The following is a 5,586-nucleotide window of genomic DNA, read 5'->3' as shown; positions in this document are numbered from 1 at the left end:
CAGCCAATCCCACGGCGCGTTACAGCCGCCACTCAGGGCCGCAGCCAATCAGGACTCGCAACGCTTCTCATAGCGTTTTCCCCCTCCCCTCCTCCTCCTCTCCCCGCCTCCTCCCGCTTCTGCGCCAATCAGACAGCCGAACGCCCAGCCGTCCAACCAATCAGATCCCAAGGCGTTCCGTGCGAGCCAATCCACCAGCGAGGACCAGCAGCGGGAGCCAATAGCAGCTGCCGGCGAGGGGGGGCGGGGCTTGCGAGGAGCAGCGAGGGACCAATCAGGGCGTCAGGAGTCGCATTGCATCAGCCACCTGGACCTCATTGCTCCCAATAGGACTATGAGCCTCAGTGGTCCTGGTGGTTTCACCCCCACCCCACAGAATATACAGTCACTACACTTTACAGTCTGTTCTGCGAAGCGCTTTGAGACGTCTCGAAGACGTGACAAGGCGCTGAATCGAATGGAAGGATTATTATAATTAATAACAACAACTCGAGTTGGTGTTGTCGTCGTCGTTGTTGTCGTTGCTGTTGTTGTTGTTGCTGTTAACCGCGCGGATCGCATTTGCGTGTCGGCTAAGCTCAGTGGTAGCTCTCTGGCCTCGGAGGCAGGGACCCCACAACGGGACTTGGAATCACATTCGGTCCAAGATGGGGGGTGGGGGGGTGGAGTGGGGGTTCCATTGTCGGGGATGACGTCCTTTGGAGGAGATGTCAAACCGAGGTCCCTTCTGCTCGTTTAGGTGGACGTTAACGATCCCGTGACACGATTGGAAAAGAGAAGGGAGTTTCTCTCTCCCGGTGTCCTGGCCAACAATTCCCCCAAATAAAATTGCTCATGCCCTCCACGACTATTTGTGGGACACTGCTGTGTTCTTCCACAAAATACACATTCAATCCACTTCACAGTATATCCCGTGAAGCGCTTTGAGATTCCTTTCGACTGTATCTGCGGTTCAGGGTCGTTTGATATTGCTTCACATCCTTAGTCCTGTAGCTCGGTGGTTAGAGCACTCGCCTTACAAGCGAGACACCTGGGTTCAATTCCAGGCAGGTCAGGGCGAAACCTTGTGCAAGTTTCCTTACTCCACACACAGCCTAATGATAATCCCTCCAAGAACAAAACAGTAATAAATTGATCATTTTCAATCCATGACTGTTTGTGGCACATTGCTGTGCGCAATTGGCTCTGCGTTTCGCCCACAAATATACGGTCAATTCACTTTACAGTCTATTCTGTGAAGCGCTTTGAGACGTCTAGAGGACTTGAAAAGTGCTATATCAAATGCAAGGATTATTATTATTATTATTAGTTACATTGAATTGCAGCTAATCCGTGACAGACAGATTCCACAAACAGCAATGAGACAAGAGAAAAACAGAAAGAGATCTACGGGAGTCATTGCTCTCTATGCCAAAATAGTGTGAGGCACCAATAAACAAGACAAACAGAATGCTGGGACTGTATTGCCAAGTCAGTTGAGTTCTGATCCTTAGATGTCCTACCTAAGCTATTTTGTGCAGGCTGGTCAGACCACATCTCAAGTGTTGCATGCAGTTTAGATCAGCGGGACATGAGGGGGCTACTCAGGACCCAAAGACAGTGCAGGGGGGAAGCAACGAGGATAATAATAATAATCCTTGCATTTGATATAGCGCTTTTCACATCGGGAGGACGTCCCAAAGCGCTTCACAGAACACACTGTAAAGTGAATTGACTGTATATTTGTGGGCGAACGCGGCAGCCAATTGCGCACAGCAATGTCCCACAAACAGTCGTAGATTGAAAATGACCAATTTATTATTGTTTTGGGTTTTGGAGGGATTATTATTAGGCTCTGTGTGGAGTAAGGAAACTTACCCAAGGTTTCGCCCTCTGCCTGGAATTGAACTCAGGTCTCTCACTTGCAAAGCGAGTGCTCTAACCACTGAGCTACAGGATGACCCCCAATGTTAGAGGAATGAGCTATCATCAATGTTTAGACAAATTAAGGCTCTTGAAAGGAGTATTCTCAGAAGAGGCCTTGTAGTATCCAATATTTTAAATGGGTTTGGAAAAGTAAACCCAGAACAATTCGAACAAGAGGTTATAGGTTTTAGACGATTGCAGGGAATTTATTCAAAGTTGAAAAGTTTGTATCAATGTATTTAAGAGGAAGCTTAATACCTACATGATGGAGAAGGAAATAGGAAGGCATAAGATATGTCGGGGTTCTTGTGGAGTATAAACACGGGCACGGACTAGTTTGCGTGATGGGCCTATTTCTGTACTATATTATTCTTTGTAATTCTATGTAATGCTTTCTATTTTATGCTGAAAAAAGCAGTCACTGAGTCAAAATTATGCAGTGAAATACGACATCTGTTAATTGTACAACCAATTAACTTCTCTCAAGTGGAGTGGAGGTGGGGGGGTTGTTATTACCATTGACTGGTTTTATCTGGTCTTCTCAAAACATTGGGTTTAGTTTTCCCTTCCCAGTTGTTTCATCTTTTCTGACTCTGTATATTCTCTTTTCGTTCTTTTATCCTCTTTCAATTTTTTTCCCCTTTCTCTCCGAAAGATGCTTGACACCAAAATGATGAATGATCTTTTCTAGCTCAAAGAATTGTTGCGTCAACGACTCAGCCCCTGTAATGCCTGGAAGTTAATGTGTCAGCCATCAATAATTGTAAATGACTAACAAAGCATTTGAGGGGTACATTAAGCTCGGCAATCATAGGAGACCGAGCAATGCCAGTGAGGTCGCACAAGTACATCTGCTATGTCAAGGGACTGGGTGTCCATTTTTTAACTTTCAATGTTCTGCTTAGCGAGAGGGCACTGGGGTCTGGTAAGATGAAAGAATGTTTAACTATTTCTTATGAATATTTAAAATGCAATAAAATAAACCGCACGAGGCCACACAATGAGAAGCACCAACGAAGAAGCAAGGGAAGCAAGGAACCCCCTTCAGTTCCTTGGGTGAGGAACTGAAGGGGGTTCTATTGAAGTGTACCTTTGAGCCTTCATGAGGAGAAGAAAAAGGACAAAAATGGTCGAAATCTGTCTCTTGGTTCTGAGCATTTACTGAAGGATATCTCTCGCCGCTGTTCAGAAGTGTTTGGCAAATTATTTCATCTCTGACATTGCAAAAAAGACATTAAAAATGTAGTGGTGGAGCTGGAGGGAGTTGCCACCTAGGCTATGAGTGTTGGAACATTGCTGTGTGCAAATTGCCTGCTGGTATTGTCTTCAAAAGCATCACCCCACATTACAATAAACAACAACAACAACTCACATTTATATAGTGCCCTCCACCCAGGGTAGCATCTCAGAGCGCTTAACAGTGGCGGAGCCTAACTCCGAGCTGGAGGTGTTGGGAGCTGACTGTAAGCACTGTCGAAAAGGAAAGTTTTCAAGAATGTAAAGCGCTTTTTAGCATGTGAAGCGCTTTGAAACGTCCTCCCGACATGAGAGGTACTGTATCAAATGCAAGGAGGATTATCATCATCATTAGTGTTTGGTAACATGATGAAAGGCATTCATTGAACATGTTTAGTCCAACCTGTATTTTAGATCCCAATGTGCTAATTAAGAAACTAGCCACTGATGGGAGGGTGCATGATCCAAATTTTGATCAACAATTTGAAAGCTGGATGCGGTCTACTTCTGTGGAGCTTAATGCTTGATTATTAATATTTAACTTCATACTGCCGCATTGGTGGCACCATTCATAGGTGCTGGTGTTGAGTCAGCCTTTTACCACGATGGTTGGGTTTACAGCTCTGAACTAACAGACACGAGGGGCCGGAAAAAGGGGGTAAAGGGAGAAACTTATAATGCCAATAGTTAAAATTAGACAGACTTTGAACGGAATGTTCAGTGCGCAGGGAATTGTGACTCAAAGCTAGAATAGCTTCACACAAATTCCAATCACACTGTTGCATCCCTGTCATTACTTAATGGTTCTTAGCTTGGAATTTGATTTTTTTTATTTGTTGGGCAAGCCAAGGCTGTTTCCCAGCTTTTGAAGAGGTTACAGACACACGTAACCATTGAGATGCGGAAGATTTCAGGATTTTGGTCCCGTAGGTGTTCCAAACGTGTTGTTCTTTCAGCTGGGTGTGAAGGACAGGCATCGCTGCCAAAAACAGGGGCATCAAGGTTATGGCTGGCTGCTGTACAATACAATATTACTTTGGTATAGCACCTTTCACGTAGGGAGGACATCCCAAGGTGCTGGACAGTCAGGGACTTTGACCCGAGCTGGGTTGGTGGGGTGAGGGTAGTTTGGGGGGTTGTGGGTTAGTGGGTTGGAGGGCAGGGAAGGAAGGAGGGTGGCTGAAGAGGAGCGTCTTGAGATGTGCCTTGAGGGAGGCCAAGGTTCCAGGTTCTCTATAGCATCCAGTGCCTCATCGCAGTGTCATTCTCATTCAAAGCACAGGAGCACTGACACCAGTTGTAGTCCCAACAGGCCAGGGATCAAACACAAGATCACAAGATCGCTTAGGATGATTGTGGTTCAGCCAACCTGATCTCATCCTTCCAGAACACCAAACTTACCATCCCCCAATCGTAGCAATAAGCTGCTTTTTAATTGACTACCTTTATTGACAAAAGCCGAGGATCTTGCTGATCTGTGTTGCTCAGTACCACATTTCAAGGTGAATGGACCCTCTAAAAGTTTCAAGTTCAGAGCTGCTTGTCAACCATTTCTGTCCGTCTTCCTCCTCGACCGTGCTTACGGCCACCTCCCCTCCCCCCTCCCCCAGGCTCGGAGTTAAGCGCCCTGAGACGCTACCCTGCGCGGAGGGCGCTATAGAAGTGCAAGTTGTTGTTGTTGTCGGTCGGCCTGTAGATAGTAGACCCCTGCAATTCTCACTTGTACCACTAGATGTCGTACCAGCCTATGCCAGCACACACGCTCATTTCTTTGAGGTGGGGAGTGCTGAGGTAGACATGTGCTGAGGCTGTCAATTACTCTCTTCCTCCCAAAGATCATATCGCTACCACGCAAATGATTGACTTGCCAACAAGATTATGTCAAGTCCAGAGCCAAGGTCCACCCGAAGCCACTGGATGTTTATTCATTGTGTACTTCAGTTCCAATCATTATGAGTGTGTTGCCTTTATTAAGCGGGATGCAAATTCTGGATTAAGGAATACGTTTCCCATCCAGATAGTTACTTCTTAATCCAGATCAAATAAGGACGGTAAATGGTCATGTGCTTTCACCTTCCTGGCGTCTACCTTCAGGAGGGTGACCCATATTTTGTAAACCAAATCCAGATACTGTACAAGATAAATGAACTCACCACAGTTCCTGTTGCTGGCAATTACTGGAGAAGCTTATTGGATTAATGACTGTGTTTCTCTGTTGAGTTTGTCTGTTTGGGAATTTTATTGGGCTTGCTCAATTTGTTGGGGGAACTCAAGACGGGGCAAATTTGGCCCGAGGGACACAATAGCTCACCCGGGGATTGTTCCCGTAAATCAGAGACGTGTGGTCACTCTACCTTCAGCCTTACATTCTCACGTTCTTGCCCCCCCACCCCCTCCAAAAAAAACCCCAATGGATCACAACTACAACTAACTACATTTATATAG

The sequence above is a fragment of the Callorhinchus milii genome, unplaced genomic scaffold, assembly GCF_018977255.1.
Source record: "Callorhinchus milii isolate IMCB2004 unplaced genomic scaffold, IMCB_Cmil_1.0 Scaffold12, whole genome shotgun sequence".
NCBI classification, from domain to species: domain Eukaryota; kingdom Metazoa; phylum Chordata; class Chondrichthyes; order Chimaeriformes; family Callorhinchidae; genus Callorhinchus; species Callorhinchus milii.
Note: the sequence above shows the minus strand (reverse complement) of the source record.